Source organism: Taeniopygia guttata, chromosome 4A (assembly GCF_048771995.1).
Source record: "Taeniopygia guttata chromosome 4A, bTaeGut7.mat, whole genome shotgun sequence".
Taxonomy (NCBI): Eukaryota; Metazoa; Chordata; class Aves; order Passeriformes; family Estrildidae; genus Taeniopygia; species Taeniopygia guttata.
The window spans coordinates 13,528,137-13,552,280 of NC_133029.1; the positions used below are offsets into that span (position 1 = coordinate 13,528,137).

The following is a 24,144-nucleotide window of genomic DNA, read 5'->3' on the forward strand; positions in this document are numbered from 1 at the left end:
AGGTTGTTATCCAAGTAAAGAAGGCATTTATGTATAAAACTATGCCAATTTGTCTCGTCAAGATGGGGCTTTTCATGACACCAAATGTGAGCTAATTCTATTTTCACTTACCTTGTAAGTAGCTTTATTCCAATACTGCTGAAGTCAATGACAGAGCTGCCATTAAATTCTTTTCATATAATAGCACGGAACTGATGGTAAAAAGGCCATGAGGTGGCAATTCCAGCTGGCAGCACTTACAAAGGAGACTTTATGAGGAAGTTGGATAAATTCAAAGCCAAAGTGCAGTAGAAGGTGACAAATTCTCAATCACCAGACTGGATTTACAGAAAAAATGATTGTAACAAATTAAAGAACTGACAGAAGTTTGTATTAGTGCTGTTACATTTAATCGGTGGAATGTAGCAGAATTATGGAGTTATGAGCTGGTAAAGAGGTTTATAGAAACCAATTAAAATATAAACATTAAGAATGGCTGTTTGAGTGGCTGGAAACAATTGCTAGGCATTTCCTGAGGTTGTGTTCTTCACAGAAATGTTTTAATTGCTAAGGATAATGCTCTTAAAAGCAAATAGCTTCTTTTATCACCTTCTGTTATTTCTGCAGCTACCCACTTATCTCTCTAGATTTTGTTATGTTTCCTTTTCTGAAGTTATTCAGGGTTAATTAATTTCCTTGTATATTCTTTTAATGGAGAATATGGACATTCACCTGTCACCAGAAATTCTCTTGTCTTACTGTGGCAAGCTCATAAAGAAGTAGAATCATCCACAGAAGATGCTTGTAGAGCAGTTCTGGATCAATCTGCTCCCCAGAGCCAGTGATATGCAGCTGAAGAGAAGATAAAGATGGTGATTGGGTTAGTACCCAGTAAAGCCAGAATTTCTGTCACTGACTGAAGTGCCTTATTAAATCACAGTAGGGAGGTTGGAACTGGGTGCTCTTTAAGGTCCCTTCTAACCCAAGCCATTCTATGAGTCTATGAGATGAATCTTTCCTGGGGATTCATATATATTTACACATGAACCTCTTATACATGGACCTTGTACAGTATCCTCATACTTCAGCTCCCAGCTTGTAAATCCAGAATAATAAGACTGTTCCTCTTCACAAGCATGTAACTTGATCTCAAAAGCATATACAGAGGACAAATATTTCAAAGATGGGACTCATTCATATGACCCACATAATGTCTAGCTAGAGTAGATAAATATTTTCAAATTTTCTTTTCAGGCATGAGATCCCAAAGAAGCATCTCCTGTTCAATACTTAGAATTCTGATTTCCTAGACTGCAAAACAGACAGGTGAGGGAGACTCACAATAAATATATTTAACTGATAGAGTTCTAGAATTTAGGAAAGGTGTAAAAAATTATTACAAAGCTATGCATAACCTCTTCAAATTAAAAATTCTACCCTTTCCTCCTTAAAATAATGATATCAAACTAAGAACTAGGCAAAATTGTCAAAGTTTATGTAGCATCTATTTGTACTCATCCTTTCCTGTGTAGTTATTTCTCCCTGTGATTTTATTTTATATATATCACTTTGAGTTCCGCCTCCCAATCCTCATTCTTCTGTGTGAATGTTGGAAAAATTTCCTGCTGCTTTGGCTCTGCTGGCATTTTCATTCTTTATTCAAGTTTGTCCCTATTCTAGGGAGAAAGACCTATTCTAGGTCTGCCTCCAGGTAAACAAGTATTTTTTTTTTGCAGTCTCCCTATGCATGAGAATTTTCCCATGCCCTTAATCAGATTTAACTAAGCCCTTAATTGCCTCATTCTCTTTGGTCAGATTTTCTAATACGATCACTTAGATGACATAGAGTGGTCATAATCTGGCTGCAAATTCCCTGTGGCTTAGAGGAGCTGATGGCAGGGCAGAGTCTGACAGCTTTGGACTTTCCCTTTCTTGCCAGCCTGGCTGATTTACTGGAGGGGAATGTCAGAATCGGGGTGGGGGGCATGAGACCAGCTGTGCTGGGAAAGAAGTGTGGCCCTGGGGGCTTCAGCCACTTGTAGATGAAGTGTGGCACGAGTACCTCCGTGGTCGTGTTGCTTTGTGGCAGTGAATGCAGTAAAATTTGGCCACAGAAGTTTGGGTAATAATTTATGTGTCTCAAGTGGATGAGATATTTAAGTGTCACACTCTGCAAATCCCAATGGCTGCGCTATTTATGGCAAGTTCTGTTTTTATCAATGGATCATTTATGACATGTGGCAAAAAAAGAAAGAGAGCCTGAGGCAAGATAGATTTTAGTTAGGTCTGAATTAGATTTTATAGGTCAGCTACTCTCAGTTAATTCAATACCATCTGATTGCTAAAAAGGTACTTAATGAGGCTTAATTAGAAGGGATGTCTTTTATTGTCATTTAATGCAGTTGCATTTACATGAGTTCAGGGTTTGGCAGTAGGTTTTTCTCAGCAATTTTTGGGTCTCAGTCTAACAAAAGCCAATGAAGGATCCCATCTGCTCCCAGGCTTTCTGTCTGATTCTTGTAGTGTAAGCAGCATAAGGACCAGCTTTAGAGAATGTGTGACCACTGCACAGAAAGGGTCTCAACCTTAAGTTGCTTGCTAGCCTGATAAACAGAGAAATAAAGCAGTAAATGCCATAGTAAGTTGAAACTTGAATTTCACATTTCAAGGGAATAGGAATTTTAATGGAAATTTTACTTTTTAAAAATTATTCCATGTCTTCTATCTCATTCTAATGATCAATTAATGTCATAATGTGGTATATCAGGAGACAAAATTACTCTATTACTTTTTAAAAGATGTTTTATGCATAATTGCCTCTTGATATTGACTCTTTCCTCAAACATTTTGTAAAGACTTTTCCTGTTTATCATGACAAGTTTCACTCTGTATATTATTGTGCTGTATTTCCTAGAAATGTTGTAGATATGAAAACAGAAATGGATTTAAAAAAAAAAAAAAGTAGATCAGGATGTAATATTTAAAGCAAAATCATAATTTTATATATTAATATATTGATATATTATATTTATATAATGAAATTATATATATATATATATATATATATATATATATATATATATATATATATATATATAATTTGATATATTGATCCCTGATAATTTGGAAAAAAGTTTTTTAGAACAAAGGCAATACCATCAAATGAAAAAAAAAGATATATACTTTAAAAAAATATTCTCTGGCATTTTCAGTGTTTTTTTTAAAAAGAAAAACTGTTTGGAGCTTACAAAATGCTTTCTACCAACCAGATGGAACAAGATTTGTGATCAGACTCCTAAGAGGCTGCTGCATTTTCCCTGAGGTACAGTGAGTTTTGCACACTCTGGTCTCTCAGGTGGTGTATATATATAACCAGCCACTGTGCAAGCCTCAAATAACCAATTCACGTAAGTGTTTGGATTAAACTGATATTGAAAATACTGAGGGACAAGAGATTTAACAGACAAAGCAAAAAAACAATGGAGATATTGACATGGCAATAAATTAACTGGGCTTGAATTATAGTAAATGTATCTTCATCAAGCTCACAGATGTGCTTTTCTCACAGTTGAATGATATTCAATTCTATGCAACAACCTTGTTAAATTTAAATTAAATGCTAATTTAGCACATCTAAAGGCATTATCACATTTTGTTCTGAACTGTGCTTCTAATGACTTCAAATCGTATGTGATGTATTTATGGCAAATTTCTGTAGCTGTTGTGCTGGAGAATTTGTGGGGTTTTATTAAATAAGTTGTATCCTGCTCCATGTCAACCATTTACAATAAGACAAAAGTCACAAGAGTCAGTGAAGCACAAGCTGAAGGCACAACCCAGGAAGTGGTTCATACAAAATACATAGAAATCTAATGGCCAAATGAGAGGGAGATAAGACAGTAATGAAGAAGATGCAATTAAGAGGAGAAATTTCAAGTTATGCTTTCAGCTGTCAAAATCCTGCCAATTGAAATGCTAGATGGGTCCTGTTGTACTCATAGATTATTTAGAAGGAATGGTGCCTTTCTAGTTTAATGAAATTAGTATATCTTTCTTTTCAATATACCATGCTGCTTGAACAACTAACCTTTAACTAATGTGCTACTGCCACTTCCAATTGATGTACCTATTTAAAATGAACAATGCTAGTGACAGAATAATGAAAACAATTAAGCTGAACTTGTCAAAATTAATAGAAGAGATTGCATCTTCATCCTAGACAGCAAAGGCTATTAGAATCAGATGTTTTCCATAAGAAGGTTTAGCACTGTTTGTGTGTGGTTTCAAAAAGATGCATACTTCACATTCTTATCTTTCAAAAGCTGAGTAGATCCCAAAATCCCAGAATTTCCTTTTGGTAGCTTATTTTCTCTAAGTTTTTCCTTTCTTTGATGTTTCTAGTAGCAGGGGCTCCCAGTGGCCCTCAGGAACTCTACAGTCCTCCTTTGGATGCCAGCAGTTACATGAAATCAGCTAAGGAGGTCTGGGCTTTCAGATGCTGATGGGCTTTGTAGGTACACCCTCAGATTTGCTCAATACTCTATGAAAAATCCCCGTGCAAGAGGAAAATGAAAGGACTTAATGTAATATGCAACATACTGTTCCACAAACAACAGAGCTCAGTAAGTTTAGCTTCCTGTAGAATTTTCTCACGTTCTTATATCCAGCTTCACAATTAGCACCCTCTTTGATCTTATTCATTACCACCATCTTTTAAATCCCAATATATTTGAAATCTTCTGCCTCACCCTTGCTCTGGACCTCTCTTGTGGACATTCTTACATTTTTCTATCAAATATGATTACTTGTGCAACTTGGCAAATAAAGCAGGCATCCTGGATTGTACCTACCAGCAGCGTCTTCTTCCCATATTTGTATCATTATTTTATGGCAGGAGAAAAACTGCCACTGTAATTTTTTTTTTTTTAATAAAAACTGGAGTCATTATGCTAATATTTGGTGAAAAACAAATATTGTAGTATGTTTTTAGGGTAAGCTGAGTTGCTGCATTTTTCAGAGAGCTTGCACAAACCTCTTGGATTTAATCAATAACTTACCTCTACTTTGCTAAAAAACTCAGATTTGCGATGTCTCTCCTATACACTGAATTAAGGAGAAGATGTAAATCTCAGTAACTAATCTTGAGATTCTCCTGTTTTCTGTGTGCTCTGTCTAAGCCTCTGCAGTATTACAAGTAAGTCTTTAGAGTGCATTTTAACAGTGATAGTACATTGCTATTATTTTTGGAACTATATTTGATGCTACATAATTACTACTCTGAGCTTTGTGTTACCAGAAGCCTTCATTAATCACAAATATTTTGCTCCTCTAGTTATGGCTCTTCCTTCCCTTGTTCCACTGACTTCCGCCTTCTTTCTTATTTTATTTAAATCTCTGGCCCAGAGCAGCTATAAAGGGTAGACATTTATGGCAAAAACAAAGAACAGCAAATTCTGTGCTGGGCAATGTAGGCAGTCATTTGTTTGTTTGCATGCTGAGAAACCTGCCAAAAGTACCAGAACTTCTCTCCAGTGAATAATGTAATAAATTAGATTTCATCACCATGTAATCACAGGTCCGTGAGAACTGGGTATAAAAATCTTTCTTCAAATATTTCCTCAATGGAGCCCATCGCGATGTACACACAGGCTCTGTTTGAAAATGTACTTCCTTGTTACAAGGCTGTGTTTGCTTTTCAAAGAAACACAATCTTTTCTACCTCAAAAACTTCATGGTGGCTCTGTGTGTTACTAGCTAATAAAAATGTGTAAAGAAGAGTCGACTGTAGAAGTAGGGCATATTTGTAAGCATCTGCTACATTTATATTTTCTAAATATGTCCATTTTAGTAGGCAGATCCACAATTTAGCTGAAATAAAACGACCAAAAAAAAGGACTTTACAAATATTCTGATTTTCTTTGGAAAATTTTGTCTTTTTAAGGCAATAAAATGTAAATAAAAAAATGAGGAGGACTGAAAACCTCCAAGAAGAAGCAATGAAACTGATATGGTTTGTAAGCCTGACTTCTGTTGTGTTTATGGACATGATTTCATCTTTAAGTGCACAAAGCAGCTGCTGGAGGGCCAGAGGTGCTGGGCTGGATGGGTCAGCTGGTTAAAGGACATCAGTCTAACCCTCTGAGGAGACTGGGGAAGCCACTGCAAACAGGCGATGGGGCCACCAGGTTTTGAGCTGATCTGATCACAAAAGCTGTGCCAAAGCTGTTTTAGTAGGGTTTGAAAATACTCAACAAAGGAATGTACCTGGTGGATTCACTGGCGTCCTGCCCTGCTCCATGGGAGACTTGAGGTCTTGGAGTGAGATCATCAAGGTGATAACTTTTAAATGGTTTTCAATAGACAACACTAGGTCCATATTTTATTTTGGTGATAGCAAAGATCTGGCAGGAATACATGGAAGTGGGTAAAATCACAGGAAGGAACCTGTCGACCTGCTGTGCTAGAAAATGTTCTGCTTGGCAGAAGGTTCCCATGCTGTAGCCTTTCCTTCTGTGGCATCAGCCAGCACAAACTGCAGCCCCATGTTTAACCCCAGGGATCTATGGACACTATGGTTACTTTGGTGAGCTCCTTTACATTCCAGAACTAGAGCTGGTCTGGTGTTTAGTTTGGTTATTTTTTTTTTTTTTTGAATGGTGGTGGTGTTCATTTTTATATGTACACAGCCTGCTAAGCCTCAGAATCCTGTTTTATTGTTTTAATATATCCTTATATCCTTAGCATTCTTTCCCCTCTTTAATTAAGTGATAACTACAGCTTTGTGCTAAAGGCTTTTTACTTCTAATAGGGTCTTTTATTCACAGTTTAAAAGCAACATATTTTTTTTCCCTTCCTTGAATGTAGTTTTGAAATTTTTTATACACCTACCATGAGCTTCACAATAATAGTATCTTTTAATAGTCTTTCTATCACGAATAAGTGTTTTTATCTTTTTAGCTGTTCCTTTTTGTTTGCTCTCAGAAAGCTGCTTCTTTTTCATATAATTCTCTCCTTGGAATCGAGTATTTCTTTGGTTGATTTGTGTGTGTGTGTGTGGCTTTTTCATACTTCCAAAGACACTGAAATCAATTTTGAAGAGAAATTCTTATTTTGAAAATGGGTCTTCAGTAACTGCAGTTTCTTCTGTGTCCAATATACTGTTAAGGGAGTAATGAAGAATTGCTTTTGTCCTTCTGCATTCTCCTATTTATCAAAAAAATTAAGTGTCTGTTGAATTTCAGATGCTTTCTCTCTGCCCATCTCCCCAGCCTGTTGAGGTCCCTCTGAAGGGCTGCACAGCCCTTTGGGGTGCCAGCCACTCCTCCCAGCTTTTTGCCATCATTACATTTGCTGAGGAGGTATCTGTCCCCTCACCCAAGTCATTGATGGATAAGTTAAACAATACTGGACCCAGTTTAATGCTAAAAATCTGATTGAGTTAAATCAAGTTAAAAAATTGTCTCGAGTCTGAAAATTTTGCCTCCAGGATTTTTCATTTTATATAGTAAATAACATGCAGTAAAACCTCTTACTTTCATGCAAGATGAACAAGTCACTAATAACACTGAAAATCTGTGTTTTCTCCAAAAAATAATCCAGGAATTTCCTTTTAAATTAGGGAGTTAATATTTTATATGATTAGAATTAACTTTGGGAACATCTATCTCATCATGTTTGAATATTCAAGTCTGTGATGTATTTTGAGCTAATTTTGGGTAGGCTCATTAGGGAAGAAAGGTGTTGTTATTAATAGTAATTTGCAGGAACTTTTGTTGAAGATTAAGTTCCCTTTCAGACTACATTTCTTACAAGTTAGTGACAAATATAGTAACAGGCTGACATAGAGAAGGTGTAAAATCTCAGGCTTGACTTTGTAAGAAGTTGTATCATTATTAGCTTCTCATCTTCCAATATTCATTATTTTTATCCCAATACACTTAACTTGGATGACACCACCTTCCTTTTTAGTACATTTTCAGAAGTGATCAGGTGAAAAAAAAGGTTTTAGTATTCAACTAAAATATTCTGTACTCTCTTTCCAAGATCTCCCTAACACTGAACATCCAGCAGAATCCACTTTTCAGAAACAGGGATGTGGCTTTGATATCAGTGCACAACACTTCTGGTTAGAAACAGCAGCTTTAGTTTTCCAGTCCTGCTTTTGGGCTGCACTGGACCAGAGTTTTTGTGAGAGCAATAGCTTGGCTTGGCCTCTTGTGCAGCTGAGAGCTTTTGTTTCACTGCAGTCATCTTTTTCACACTCTCTTGTGGAGAAATAGGAACTCAGTTTAGAATGTTCTTTTACCAAAGGACACCAGCTCTGACCAATGTTTCATACACATTTATGATGAAAATGATGAATATTTGAGAGCAGATTTGGAATACTAAAATAAATACGATGATATTTTCTTTTATTTTAAAAGTGTAATGTTTTCAAAATTAATTTGAACATATTTTGCCTGACAGAGAATGTGATTATGTTTAGATTGCTCATTTTATAAAGTATGATTCTCAGTTTAAAGTAACGGAGAATTACCACATAATTTTTCTCCAACTATTTCTAATGACTAATGCAGTTAATGTTACCTCGCATAGCATTCATCATTTTAGAAATGCTTTTAACTGAAAGGGATTTTTCTTACATAATACAATATAAATAAGAAGTAATTAGTAATTTGAATAGTAAATACCAAAAAATAAGCATATCCAAATTAATTAAATGTGAATCTGTCACATACTAAAGGAAATTACACTACTTAAATGTATGTACTCCATTCATTTGGTATGCAGAACTCCTTCAAGTTAGGTCTGATATTAAGTCAAAAAAACCTTCTCTTAAAATAGATTCAGCTGCTTTGATTAGACAAATGATGGTACAGCAAGAAGAGTTCAAAGATATAAAAAGCTTTTTTTTTTTTTTTTTTTTGTTGGCTGGTTATAAGTTCATTGTCTATTAAAGGACAGTAAAGAAAACAGGTAATATGAGGACAGCCTAAGAGAAGCTGTATGCAGGTCATCATTTCAGCCATTTCTTTTGTCTTATTTTCATCATCAATTGCAAGATTTAATTTTTTAATTGAGGCATTGCATTTGAGTAAAGTATAATTTGCTCTATTAGCTAGCTAATTGGACTAATTGTCTACTGTAATTAGCTAGAAGTGTAGTACATCTTATTATGTTGAAGGTCTCATTAAAATTCCTTCATGTGAATAGGGGAAGAAGAATATACCATTAAACTAATTGTTTATGCAAAGTGAAAATGTTCTGTTCTTTTATGTGATATCAAAATTTGAGCACTTATTGATGGAGCTTAGGGACCCTTATCCATCTGGAAAAATTTGCCTTGGGATGTGTTATGAGGTAACCAAGTTTCTCCGAATCCTGTCCTTGAACACATCCAGGGATGGGGCAAACAGCTTCTCTGGACAACTTGTTCCAGGGCCTCACCACCCTAGGAAAAATTTCTAGTAGGGAAAAATTTCTTCCTAAAATGTAATCTAAGCATATCTTTTCTCAGCTTAAAGCAATTTCCCCTTGTCCCATCACTCCATGCTCTTGCAACAGTCCCTTTCCAGCTGCTGTAGCCCATTCCCATCCCATAAGGGACTCTAAAGCCTCCCCAGAGCCTTCTCCTCCCCACCCTGAACAGCCCCAGCTGGCAGCCTGTCTTCCTTCCCAGGAGAGGTGTTCCAGCCCTTTGAGCATCTCTGCGGCCTCCAGCAAGGTCACATCTTATGCTGGCAGCCCCAGAGCTGGATGCAGTGATGCAGGTGGGCTCTCACCGGAGCCTGGTAAAGAGGGAGAGAATTCCCTCCTTCAAAACTGTGGCCATGCTGCTCTAGGTGCAGGTCAGGCTGGGATTGTCTTTCTGGGCTGCAAGTGCACATTGCAGGGTCAGGAAAAGCTTCACCAACACCCCCGAGTCCTTCTCCTCAGGGCTGCTCTCAATATCTTACACTTTCTTTCCTTTAGAGGATGGCAAATTGAGCTAGCACTGCTGTGTATTTCTCAAGACCTTTCAGTGGTAGATAGAGCCAGAATTTCATCAGAATAGTAATCACATCAGTCTTTCCTGAAGAGAATATTGCCAGGCTTTATGGGGCTGATTAGAGACAACAGCTTTGAAACACATCCTGCACATATTTAAGACTTTATGAACAAGGAATATCATTTTGCATTACACTCACAGCACAGTATCATTGCAAGATAGTGTTACAAAGTAGGGATTATCTTAAAAGTGAAGGTTTGTTCATTTTTTTAAGCATTTAGGAGATTTTGACATGTAAACCAGCAGTGTGGCTGCTGGGACATATTGGGAATGTTGCTGCACAGCTGGCACATCATGCAGAGCATGAAGAAATAGGGACTTCATTTCCATCAGCTTTTGGCAGCAGCGTTTACAACTATCCTTTTCTTGAGGGGCCACTATAATTTTTATCATGAGCAGAAATAATTCCTGCATTGTAACAGTGGAGAACCCAGTGGCTGCAGGAATCCCACTGTGAATGCTAATCCTCTCCTGAGGCTGGCTCCCACAGAATAACAAAGATGAACAAGTATTTGCTAAAGTGCTCATAATTCAGCTGGGTGCTGTGCAAGCTCTCAGATTAATTCTATTTTCCAATTTTTGTATTTCTAAATGCTCAGAAAGCAACAATCAGGGAAAGAAAAGCCAATTTAACCATGCTCCTCTTGCCTTTATGTGTCTTCATCCCAGAATAGACCATGAGAAAACTGGTATTTTTCTCTAGGGAGCAGGGTGGTGTTTTTGTTTCCTGAAGCATCTCTGCCTTTAGTTTCTCCTGAGCAAACTACATGGAACACCAAGATCTGGATTCAAACCATCCATTAATCCACCAAGATCCTGCACTGAATTTTATTGAACTGATTATTTATTATAGAAGAGGAGTCATTCAGTCATTCAAAGATTACTGTAGGGCAATGGAAAATGCATATTCTCTCCCATGTGTTTGATGACCACATGCAGATTAATTATTAAAACTCCTAAAAATACAGATAGTGAAATTACAATAAGTTGAGAATGTTGTTTTGTCAGTCATTTGTTAGACATACAGCTGGCTGGTGTTTATGTTGGCTTATTATCTTGTATATTTTGAATTTGAAAACTCATTTTATTGTAAATAAAATCTTTTAGAATAGCATTTTTTTAGGCTTGATAAGCTAATTATGTTCATGTAAAATTACTGGCTTATATATCATATACTTGAAACTATGTATACTTAATATATGTGTTTAAATTGACAGTACTTGTATGGGTTTTCTTATAACTAAAAGATTGCTAGCTTAATCCTGTAATCTTAATGATTCTCAGGTGTCAAATTAAGTATGGGCTAATGCATAAAAGAGCAAAAATGAAATTAAAAATCCCTGACAACACAGTTTTTATGCCAGAAAATTTTGTTTTGCTGACATTTTAGGATTCCTTTTCTTGTCACAAGTATTTTAAATAAATAAAGTCTGTTTGGAACAGGTTTAATTTGGGAGTTTTCACATTCTGCTTCAATATCTTGTAACCATGTATAAATTTACACTGATCCATTCATTCTTTCTCTCTCTTATGCAGTCTGACCTCACATAAACTGATGCAAACAGAGAAATTACTTGTGCAAGCAATTTGAGGCTATTAAAATAGAGGTTAGAATCTGGCCATGAGTATAAATAGAGTGTAATCTAATTTCTTGAGGTATGCAGATTCAGTAACTTTTGATATTTATAAATTCAGACTCCAGCAATGGTTTATGCTGACATGCACCTGCTTGATGCAGCTTAAAAATAGGTGAAGGAAAATTTTTGAGAAGAATGTATGTCCAGCTTAGGACTGAGTCTGGAGCTAAGGCTATGAAAGTCAGTCCTTTGGTTTTAATACTCTCCATCCCCTCCCTTGCATACCTACCTCTGCCCCTATTTTGTGTGCATATAGTATATATATTTTTTATATATCTTGAAAAGAAACTGTGAAATTTAACTTGTTAAAGAACATTTTTGCCTTTTGAAAAAGAACCAATCAAAACCATAATGTCCACCAAAATTGTCCTCACCTGCACTGTCCTGCAGGAATGGCTTTAGTTGATTATACAATGGAAATGGCTGAGATGTACATTCTTGCTTTCTCAGATTCCTCACTGCTGCAGTGATCACAAGGATATTTGGGTAGGGGAAAGCAGCCCAGGCCAGGTAGAACAGGGGACTGTGATTTTCATCTCTTTGGCTCTTGGGTGTTATGATTTGTTGTGACTTGGCTCTCGATGAGAAAGAGTCATGATGGACAGTCAGCACTAACATTTGCATCAAAACAGACTTCACTGGAGCTGAACTAACACAAATGTAATGGTGAGAGAGTGGAAGAAAGATAAAGGAGTCCATAGCTTGGACTTCAGGCTATGAAACAGAGACTATGTCCTCTGGTCACAGGAGTCCTTCCATTAAATCATTGGCAGCCTGAAAGGTCTTTGACTAGCCAAATACCTTGCAGACATTTCTATTTATTGAATCAGCCATGCAAAACACAAAAAAATAATCTGTTATAGGGACTTAATTATAGGTAATTAAGTGTCTGTGTTTTCAGTTAATGATAATAATGTTAAAAAAAAGATAACCATTGTCATTGTGCTCATGATTGCATTTTATGCCTTAACTTCATATTCAAAGGGAAATGCAAGTTTAATCTGTTTTATATATGTGTAGTTCTGTAAATTTCTGCTGGGCTTGCATGCAGTCATCAGGTTTGCCATTGCAGAGCTGCACTGTGGTAGTTCTCATTCCAAATGAAAAGAGCACACATTGCTGACTTGAGCAATGCAGTGTTTCTGACATTTGAAGTAAATCTCACTTGTGTAATTATCTTTCACCACAGTAGGACCAAGTAAATCATGACTCTGCCATATTCAGCATGATGTGTGAGATAGATTTCCTTTTGCTTGATGGTGGGGAAAGACTAAAAGTTTCTCCAGCTTGTACTGTGGAGCTCAGCTCTCTGTCTAGGTGTCATAACTCACACCCATGAAGCTTAGAGCAAATGTGGAGAATGCATGCATTCACCACTCCAGAAATACTGGAATGCCTCTCTGCACATGACTTAAACTTTTTCAGCCCATAGTAGCTGAAACAGCAAATTAACCCTATCTGCTGACAGAAGCCAGCCTGGGTGAAACAGCAAATGTGGAAGCAATGTGGAGTTAACATCAGTACTTTCCAGCATCAACTGAAACATGGTCAAAGAGACTGTCATTGCTTTTAATTAAGGCTGGATAGGATCTGTGGGTGGGTTAAATATGTGTCTATTGGGAGACTCTGCATGCAAAAAATAACTGGTGTTTCTAGGAGACAAGGTAGACGTATAAATTATGAGAAATAAAGAAATGGCATTACCATTTGTAGATGTGAACTGAGTTACAAAAAAATAGCTTCCATGAAAAAAATAACACCATCTGAGGTTTGCAGAGATCCAGTAACAGCAGTTCTGAGTCCTGTGACTTGCCATATGTCCATATCTAAGTATTGGAATAAATGGACTGCAGAATGGATAGTTCTAAAGAATATATTAATTAAATAGTTATAATTAATATGTTAATTAATTAGTTAAATAGCTGTTAGTAATGGTTTGGGAGGCAATGATCACTTTGGATTAGAACAGGAATAGGACAATTTCTGACAGAACTGGCCCGTCCACTGGTGTCCTTTATTGCTGTTTAGTGATTGTACATTTCATTAGATTGTGGACAGGTGAGTTATGACTGAACCTGAATGCTTTCCACAGCAGAAGAAAATATCTCATTTCTGAGCTCCAAGATTGCCTGATGAGTTCATTTTTTCCTTTCATTTAAGTGGTTTACTGTGGGGTATTAAAAAATCATAGATTTAATACTGTAATAAACAGAGAACTACACAACTATTCAGTTAAAACTGTGGTTCTTTTGGAAGATTTACCTACTTTACAGTGGTTTACTAAAGGACACAATTGATCTTATGAGTGATATAATTGCTCTTAATATAGCCATATGAAGTCAAGTTGCACATGGGTTTTATACAAATATTTCCTATATTTAAGACATCCATTTACTTTCTTTTGAAACACTAGTGATGGCTGAAGAAGAAGATGCTATTCCCTCTTCCTGTTTTCATAATCAAAGCTGGAGTTTTAGATACAAGAAAAATCAACACTTAGTGTCAGGCACTTGGAATTCAGAAGTAGCCATGTCTCTGTGCCCAGTCACCTTGGGGAAAATAATATTTAATAACATGAAAAAAAAGTAGGGCTGAAACACTTTCACTTTCTATCCCCATGAGAGAGACACTTAGATAGTATTTTAATTCATTCCTTTAAATGCAAAAGAGTTTTAAATTTAATTTTAAGAGGGTGGTGCTGCTCCTCTCAGTCAATATCTGAGTCACGTTCTGCGTGATGAGGGAACAAAATCCAAAGTACCTAATATGTGAAAATAGCAGCTGTGCCTTAAATTAGAGTCAAGGACTGGGATGGGAGTTGCTTTTCTGGAAGAATGTATTAATAGATAAAGCTGAGATGTATGACTACCACTAATGTAGAGATAAAGTTACAGTTTAGATCCCTTTAGAAATTAAATGTGGCATTTATGCATGTATGAATCAGAAAGCACATTTGAATGTGTCAAACTTCCATCAACTATCATTAGGGTTTTACGACTTTTTCTTTTTTTCCCCTCAAGTTTTCTGGCTTTTGTTCGTATTTGCTCAGTGTAGGAGCTGTGGGCCCTTAGCAGCAAGTGTTGGCTTCATTTCTGCTCAGTTTCAGCTTCCTGAGCAGAGAGCCTTTTATAGACTGTGACACAATTGTTAATTATGAGTGTTGCTCTGCTCATGCTTTGGAATACTAGTGGGAAGATTAAGGTATTCAGAGAGACATAAAATTGGCCCACCTTGCATCAGTGTGGCATAAAAAGATCTGATTTGGGAAGTTAAACTCTTGAACTTGGTGACATTTGGCGGAGTCCAGGTTTGTATTTCTGGCTCATGTATAATTAAGTGGCAAACAGGCTTGATTTTGCAAGGTGCTTTTTGATACCCTGAACTTTCTGACAAGTGGGCTTTTGTTTCCACAAATTGTATTTCCATACCTCTCTCTCATCAGGGAAACCTTCCAGATTCATATTATGGAAAAATTTTGGTGAGTCTGTTCCCAAACACCTCCCTGGGGATGGGCTGCAATGAAACCACGGGCACACGATGGCTGGAAATGAGAAGGGCCACGCAGATGATACACCCAGAGCTGGTGAGAGGCACAGGGAGGTGCCCAGGAGCAGGAGGAGGAGCAGCTCTGGATTCAGAGGTAACCAAGGTGCTGAGTACAATCCACACTTGCTGCTAAAACACCCACATGCCATTGGTGTGAGAGGTGCATTGCTCAGTTCTTCATCACAGAACTGCCACACCCTGTGGGTAAATGATGCCTTTTGAACAAAATCAGGTGCCCTGCCATTTTTTTTTTATGCAACACCTATTGAGAGGCACAAAATAAACACAAACGAATAAGCAGATGTTGTTTTTTGTGAGCAGTGTATGGAAAACAATCAGCACACTATTTTAGTCCAGTTCTGTCTTGGATTTCTGCTCCCAGATAAACACAGCTTTGCATTCAAAGACAGTATTTAGCACAGCTTGAAAAGTGGGCTTGTTTATTTTTAGTGTTTTGAAGGATCAGCTCTCAGACAAATCATTTTTCACATAAACCAACTCATAAATTCCTAGGATGCTATCTCAGTCATCCTGAATATGCCAAAGAAGTGAAGGTCACACGGTGTAAATTGAAGCTGTGCAAGTTTGCCTACCAGTTTTTATGTTTGTATGTAATGGAAGGAAAAGAGTCATATATGTTTAATTGTTATGTTTTTTCTAATTTGCTTTTTTCAGTCCACCGGCAACCCTTAAATCACTAAGGGGATACAGTTTCTTTAATGAATAAATGGGTTTGGTGGGTAATGCCAATTCACTTTCAACTAGGAGGAGAATTAGTTTCTTCTGGACCAAAATTTTGTAAGAAATGCAAAGTGGTTTTTCCTCATTCAAAAAAAAAAAAAAAACAACCCAGACAACAAAACAAAACTACCCCTTGGTGTTCAGTTTTTTTACTTATGTTGGGAAATCTAAAGGGAAAAGCCAGAAAGCAATAACAACAACGAAACTTCAAACAAGTAAAAAAATCCCCACAACCTTCCCAATTCAGTGACTGGAAATGCACAGTAGTTCTGGGGAAAAAGGACAATGCATATTTTCTTTTTCTGACAAAAATTAGTCTATATCATTGCCAACCACAAATTCAGCTACTAATGACCGCTTTGGGTAGCTTATTCAAATTTCTAAACCCTTTAAGTGATAAGAATGTTTTGTATTGTCTGCTTAAGGCGTGCAATAACTCTTAAAAGATTTTATGTAATCAAGTACATCAGAAATTTCTTGCAAGGAATTGACACACAGCAAAATTAATTGACCTCCTAAGCTGCCCACTTTCTAAGCGGTTAAATTGCAGAGAGAAGGAAAGTTTTCAGTTTGGAAAGGCCTCTCTTTGCTAGCACTGGAGTGTTGTGTGGAGCTGCTGCAGGCAGTGCACAGGGGGGACAGAGATTGGAGCATCTCCTGTGAGCAAAGGCTGGGAGAGGTGGGGCTTCCAAGGCCAGAGAAGAGAAGGCTCAGGCAGGGAATTCATGAACATGGATTAATCTCTGATAGGAGGTGTAGAGAAGACAGAACCAGTTTCTTTTCAGTTTTGCCCAGTGAGAGGTCAGAGGTAGAGGCCATAAACTGAAACAGAGGATGCTGAAGTTTCACAGAGCTTGAATAAGACTTTAGTGCTTTGGAAGTAATAGATTATTTGGAAAAATAGTATTTCTTTTTTGGTTGTTTAAAGATTTCTCAGTCCCTAAAATGACACCTTGATTTATGCCCCTACATTCTTGTGGCTTACTGCAAAATATTTGTCTAATCAATTGTGAGACTGTCACAGAGGAAAAGTCAAGTACCTATTTAGAATGCAAATTGGTATAAACTAAAGGCTGTAGCATTTCTGTGTCTGCTGCAGCTTTCTGACCCCTTTTGTGTAACTAACATTTGATGATGCTGAATATTTAATTACATACTGTGCTAAGAGACTGATTATAGTGACTGAGGCCTTTTTCTATTGCACATTAGGGTTATGGGGTGAAATTCTAATGTTTAACCCCAGGTACATGCAGAACTCAATGATTTGAAGTTTAGTCTAAAACTGATCTTATTATAAGTGCAACTGTGCAGGTTATTCTTTTTCAAGCATTTGGGGGCAATTTCAAGTGTAAGAATCTCTATTTGTGTTAGGCAATTCCAAGTATGGCTTTCCAATATTTAGGCTCTTGTAAGTAGAGAAAGTTGTGGTTTTTGATTACTTCTGTGATTGCTAGCTGTCCTGATTTTATAGCTGTTAACCACAGCTATAAATGAATGGAATGCATCCCTTAAAATGTCTCCCTGAGAAAGCACCAGCCATTCTCTTTCAGTTCACAAAATTTTCAGTCTGAGGCAAGATTAGCACTTTTCAGAATCCCCAGGTCTGAAGACAACTGGAAGAATTCAGATATATTTTTACATCCTTGATAAGACTAAACTGTACTTTAAATGGAGAGCAAAAAGTGAAGCTATGGAAAGCACTTGTAGTAATTTTAAAACTGTAGTTTATACTGTTTTCTTCTGTAATTGCACAGACTCTTTTTATCAAACATTGGGAGGAAAAAAATCTGGCTTTTGCTATGGCAACACAGAGGACTTAGAAAATGATCTCTCAGCATGGAAGAATGATGATTCCTAAAATAGTGTAGAAGCACTGAAAAAGAGAGAGATTCTCTCTTGTGCCAAGGTCTTTTCAGCTCTGGAATGGGGGTTCTCCCACAGAGCTGGCTGTCATTCTCTCATCATTAAACTTATTTAAATGTACAGTAATTTAGAGCAACCTATACCCTGCTGTAATTTATGACTGTCTGGCTATTGTCTGCAAGGACCCCGGGTATATTGGGAGCTGTCAGAGTGCAACAACACTTTCCCCAACTTTAATGCATCCCCAGCCTTGGTGTGAGGGGGAGGGATAAATAGCAGAGGATGAGGATCCTCTCACTTTACACTACTGGTTAGCTCCAAATAGCTGAGAGAAATCTCATGCAAATTAATCTTTTCAGCAGGATTTAGGTGCTTTACTTTTCAAAGAACTTTCTGTGCAGGTAGAAAATTGATCACGAACTGCTGTAGGAGGTGGCTGCTTTGCTTCATAAATCCAAGCAGCCAATAATTTGTGAACAAAACAATGTCACAAGTCTGTGAGGTGATGTTTAGTATACAGCACTGGGGTTGCCACCTCTGAAGATGAACAAATCTAGACGAAAGAAGAGCTGGCAGTAGTTCTACAAAGTTCAAGCTAATTACTTCAATGATTTTAGAAATTACTGTGAAAGAACTCTTAGTGATATTTCCAGTTAATGAGAATGAATAAAATCTTTGTGCCATAATTTTTTTTTATTGCTGACATGTATTCCTTCACCAAAAAATTAGAATAAAAATAAACAAATATCCAAAGAGTTTATTTTAATGCAAATCACAAGTACCAATGAGTTTTTTTGTAAAGGATTAGTGTCCTCTGCTACCTTCTGTGAGCATCATACTGGAATTCCAACATTTGGAACCAAAATTGTGATGCAGCCACTTGCAGGTCCTTAAATTAGTTGTTCCCTTCATTTTTCTGCACAGTACCTCTTGCACAACAAAATGATCACACATGGGAGGCAATAAAAGCTAATATATTGAGACAATAAGAGCTATTTCGTATGCCCTTTGAGGTCAGGTTCTGATCTTGCCCTTCTGCAACCTCATATTGGGCAATACTATTTCAGAACTTTCTCAGTCTGCTAGCCAAATGTAGAGTGCTCTTCACCAAAACTCACATCACTGACTGACAGGGGTTTAAAGGCAATAATTTCTGCTGCCATTCGTGAATTTGTGTTCCTAGCCCAACATACCTAAGTGAAGAATGCCACAGAGCCAAATTCATCCTAGGGGTACTGTGAGTGTTCCTTATTGGGAGAATTGTTATTTGTTTCTGAGATCAAAGACAAGTCACCTGCCTGCCTAGAACCACACAGGCTGCTGGAAATGAAAACCATTTGTGTGTCTTGTTTCTTAAAAAGCTGCTTATCAGCCTCCTAGGCAAATGCACATATTTAAAGGAATCCACTGACCATTCATTTGCAGGATACACTGAGGTTTTTGTGTTCATAGTGATGTTACTCTGATGTACATGAGCAAACATCCTTTGCCTACAAGAAAAGTTACTCAAGATGTTTTTGGAGCTGCTAGGTTCTGCTCTGCTTTGCTCTGTGCCTGTGCCAATATTATCTGCAGTTACTCAGACCTACACCTACTGTACATATAACTCACCTAACAGTTGACTTAACCCACAGAATGATCATTATTCAGACCCAGGGTCTCAATCAATGGCTTTCAGCCTCCATTTTTAAGTGAATGAATTCTTCATTCTTGGGTAAGAGTCTCCCTCTGAACAAATCTCTCCAAATACACATATCCCATGTGGAGCTTACAAGTCCTTCTGCTCTTGCACAGCTCAGCTAGATGAGCTTTTTGTGTTAATAGCTTTCTGTGCTCTGCAAACAATTATATTAAGTGTACTTGAGAGGGTTAGGATGGGTCTACCAGTTTTGTGCTTTGATGAGGGGTGTGATCAGTTTTCTTCTTTACTGCTGTAATTGTGTTAGAACTGTCCCTTGAACAGTTGCAGCTATTTCGCCATCAAAGGTTCCAGGGTATTTTATTCACTTTTTAGTAAAGGTATATAATCTCTTCACACATAAATCCCTTTATGCTATTAGCACTAAAATGCTTCTGCCAGGGGAGAGTTTTGTTGTTCTATTTCACTGAAGGAAAGAAGATAATTTTGTTTGTAGGCAAGATTGTGACTATCAGTAAAAGTCAGCATTTTGAAAAACTGCTTACCATTGGGGATGTGTGTGTGTATTTCTTCTCCATCTCTTTACAATTTGCCTATTTGTATTTTATGGTGCTTGGATGTGAAATGCCTCCCTTGATATGGACGCAGGGTCAGTTCTCCCTCTGCAGTCTCTCCTAAATCAGAATCTATTAATCTATTTATCCTTTGACTTCAGGGTGGATCTTGCATTATCAACCTTAACTGAAGCACCAATCTACCATATATGTACATATGTATAAATTTTCCCTTCCCTGTCTTGTTCTCTTATTCCTTCTTTTCATGATCTCATACCCTTTGGAACTGGGATTAAATCGGCTTCATTTTATGTGCCAAAACTGCCTTTCCTTGTTGCTTATCACCAGCCATATTCCTGCACTGACATTGCTTATCCATGGGGAGGTAATTTATAGCATGCAAAGTGCATTGTTGTGCTAACTTTTAATGGTGGCAGCTGTACTTACCTCTAAGGACATTTAGATCTTCCTTCACATATAAATGGTTGATTTTTTAGTCATGGGAATATTTACACCCTTGACACTCCAAGATCTCATCTGTGTGCCTCACATCAGCACCCAGAATGTATGGGATTTTGACCATGAGACACAACACAAATCTTGTAACTAATTCAGTAAACTGAATGAAAGAGAAGTCACCTGTGTAACTGACTGCAAAACAATAATAAAAGAAAAGCCTCAGCAGTCCAAAGAGCTTACTAAGCATGTTCCATAGGAGTGGAGTGCAATGACTCTGTTACATCGGGAGTTAATGGAAAAGAGCATTTTACAAAGATGTTTATCCAAAAGAGCAAGGATTTCAGCATTTATACTGTGGATAGTCCTCGTGTAGGTGGTTCTGGAAGAAAATTCTTCATATGTGAAAGAATGGGCCATGGGGGAAAAGGAATATGTCACCATCCTGGAATGCAAATGTATTATTTTAATCTCCAAGAGATGGCTGCTCACTGCTGGTCCCTGCCCTCAGCCTTTCTCTCTGCATCTGAGGCTGTGATGCTTTCTCCTGGTGCTAGATCCAAGAGCATTTCCATTCCTTTATGCTGAAGAATCAAGGTTGTAATTTACCACACCTCTTACCATGCTGATGGAGGTGCTCAGCTGGGGCCTTCATTAGGAACAAATTTCTTTAAAAACAAAGGACAATTCAACCATGCCCCTGCAGAGTTTTACCAGGACTCTGTTGCCACAGAGGAGGGGTGCTGAGACTACAAGGAGTACTCAGAAGTTTTGTGTTGTTCCCCCTTCCAGAAGGGTTCTCAGTGTAATGGGACATGATTATCCCTGGGCTGAGTGTCAGGCTCCTACAGGCACTGCTACGAATTTTGGCTTCTAATATTAGCCAATTCCGGTGCCCTCCACTCCTCACATTTATTAAAATACTTTTTCCACATGTGAAATATGTAGCTGTTTTAAAAAAGAACTCCTCACTCTCACACTCAGCTCTTGGACACTTTATGTAGGAACTTTCTTTGATGTACTGTTAGCTCTGCTTGGTGACATGAAGAAATCTCAGCCTGTTATGGAAGCAGGAATCATCTCAGACTCCCACAGAGAAGAAGATGAGTGAAGGTGCAGAAAAATGAAGTGGGCTCTTTCCAGCACTGAATCCATCCTAAACCCAGAGATTTAAGGCTAATAAGGTCTGGAAAGACCCAAAATCTCAGCTGGACTATTAGGAATAGGAATAGAACATGCAATTAAGAAAAGAAATAGAATATGCATTTTTACTCATAAAAATGTCTGTTATACAATTTTGAATAGGAATTTGAGCACTCGCAATATGCTTCCTGTACAAGGAAAAAGCTCTGTCAGAAGGCAGTGACTTGAACTTTAAATAAGTACTGAATAACTGTGTGGCCACCCTATGTCTTTATTACTTGAATTTTTATTCTCAAAGTTGTAATATATTTCTTTCTGGTATAAAATAATTAAGAAATAAATAAATGAGATATGCACATAACACACTGCTGACAGAAGGAGAGACACAAAACACAATTGCATAAGCATAATTTCATTAGAAAACAAGTCTCATTATCAGCTTTTAGAACAGACTGTTGCTGGATGCTTTTATTAAAAACCCCACATTTTCTGTCATAGGTTTTGTGCCTTCATGACTAGATAGAGCATAACAGAAAACTGCTGTTTATTTATAGAAACCCTAAATCATTCCAGAGAATTAAGTGCTAACCATTCCTGATGGCTGGAGACCAGGTTATCTAATCCAAAATAGGTAAAGAAATATAGAATGATGACTCTAAATGCTGGTTTCTCACCCCTGGAATTTTCACATGGTGTGTGGTTACTTTTTCCCCCATTCTGTAGGGACTTGGAAACTCTGACTTTTTGTGTTGTTCTGTGCTGAAGCTCATAAATGGCACTGTGATTCATGGAAGTTTGGTGGTCCTGGTTTGTCCTGGCTTTTGGATCAAGTCTATGGCTGTATCTTTAGAGATCAAGACAGTGAAATGGTAGCTAATTTTTACTGGGTCAAGAAAATACCTTTAAGCCCTCACCCCTGCTCTGGGAAGGATTTGATTTTTATTTGTTTGTTTGTTTGTTTTTGTTTAACTATTGAAATGTTATTATGTCTACCTTTTGGGCCTATGTTTTAGAAAACCATCTTTGGATCTAAACCTATAAACAGACTAATAAAGAAAGGCCTCAGTGAAGCAATCAGAAAAACATTTAGCAGGAACTTGGGGGCACTTTGAGGAAGATTAGTTTCCATGGTACATCCTCTGAATGTCAAAATCTTACATCCAGGAAAAGTACTGACAAACAAAGCACAAAGGCTTTTTGTTTTTTTCAGGGAGACATCAACACCTCACAAATGGAGAGAAGAAGAGAAAATTCTATGTTACAGTTAAGAGTAGATTTCTCTCTTACCTGTTAACACTCAGTGTTTTTACTAGAAAAATATATAATGAAAGATAGAAAACAAGCTATGATTCAAAGAGTTCCTCATGCTACTAAAAAGAAAGGACAATGGTATTTATATGATTTTTTTAAAACTAAGTAATAATGACACATGAAAGGCTTGGATGAATGGAACAAAGGGTGATCTGCTGAAGTTTTTCATAGAAATCTTTTTCCCTAGAAGCATCACTAAATTGATTAACTTATTAGGAAAGCATACATTTTCACTGAAGGAGAGGACATTTTTATCCTTGTTTCTGTCATCTATGTGTTCTGGTTGTTGTCAACACGTTTTAATCAAAAGAAATTGTTTAATAGCTTGCCTACACAGAATAAAATATCTTGTTGCACTCCAGGTCAAATAACAAATACAAATTGGGCTGGCCATCTTTATTAGACTGGTTTGGGTTTTTTAATTTCTCCTGTCAGGCTGCAAGGAATCTATCCTTATAGTCAAAGTGCATGGAGGAATAAAAAGAAATCTGAACCATGGAAATTTAAATAAAAATGAAAGAAGTGAAATGGGATGAGCACTGCCATTCGAAATAAAGTGCTAATAAAACACTCAGGTATTAGCTTCTGAAGAAGATTTTTATAGAAATCCCTTGAAGCACTGGAAGGACTGGAATAATATTGTAATTGGCATCCCTGACCTGTATATTTTATGTATACTTCAATAAGTTTTTGTCTCTGGCTTGAAAAGTTCATGATAAAATAAAGCTCCCAGAATTCTCTGGTCTTTAGCTTTGAAGGTCTAAAGTATGGATTTTTTCATTATAGGATAGTGAAAAATAAACCGGTTTAGCCATGATACAGGAAGCATAATCATCAGGTGTTCTTTCCTGCACACTCATGGATAATATTTTTTGCAATAATTTTGATGAGGATTCTACTTAGCAGACTGTGAAAACGTGACCTTCAAAGCTCTGCTATGTTATAATCATGTGTACAGTGCCCTGTAACCAAATCTAAAGCTCATGCATTGTATGTTTGGGTGTCATTTTTCAGAACACTTTTATTGCTCATCTAGGCCTGGAAACTCAGTTAAAATCAACTCAAGCATTAATTCCTGCACAAGAGGCAAAAATACAGTCATATTAGCTGTGACAAAATCAGCAGTGGCTCTGGTATGAGGGGTATTACCAAAGGCAAAACAAAGAAAGAAAAGTATTCAGGAGTTGAAATATGTGATTGAGAAGGTGTTTTGCAATTATTAGGAAT

General features: G+C 37.2%; 1 protein-coding gene across 14 annotated transcripts in view; it reads left to right on the plus strand.

Moving 5' to 3' along the window:
* Window positions 1-24,144, plus strand: part of LOC105759165 (uncharacterized) — a 99,609-nt gene that overhangs the window by 14,986 nt on the left and 60,479 nt on the right. The window lies entirely within an intron of this gene.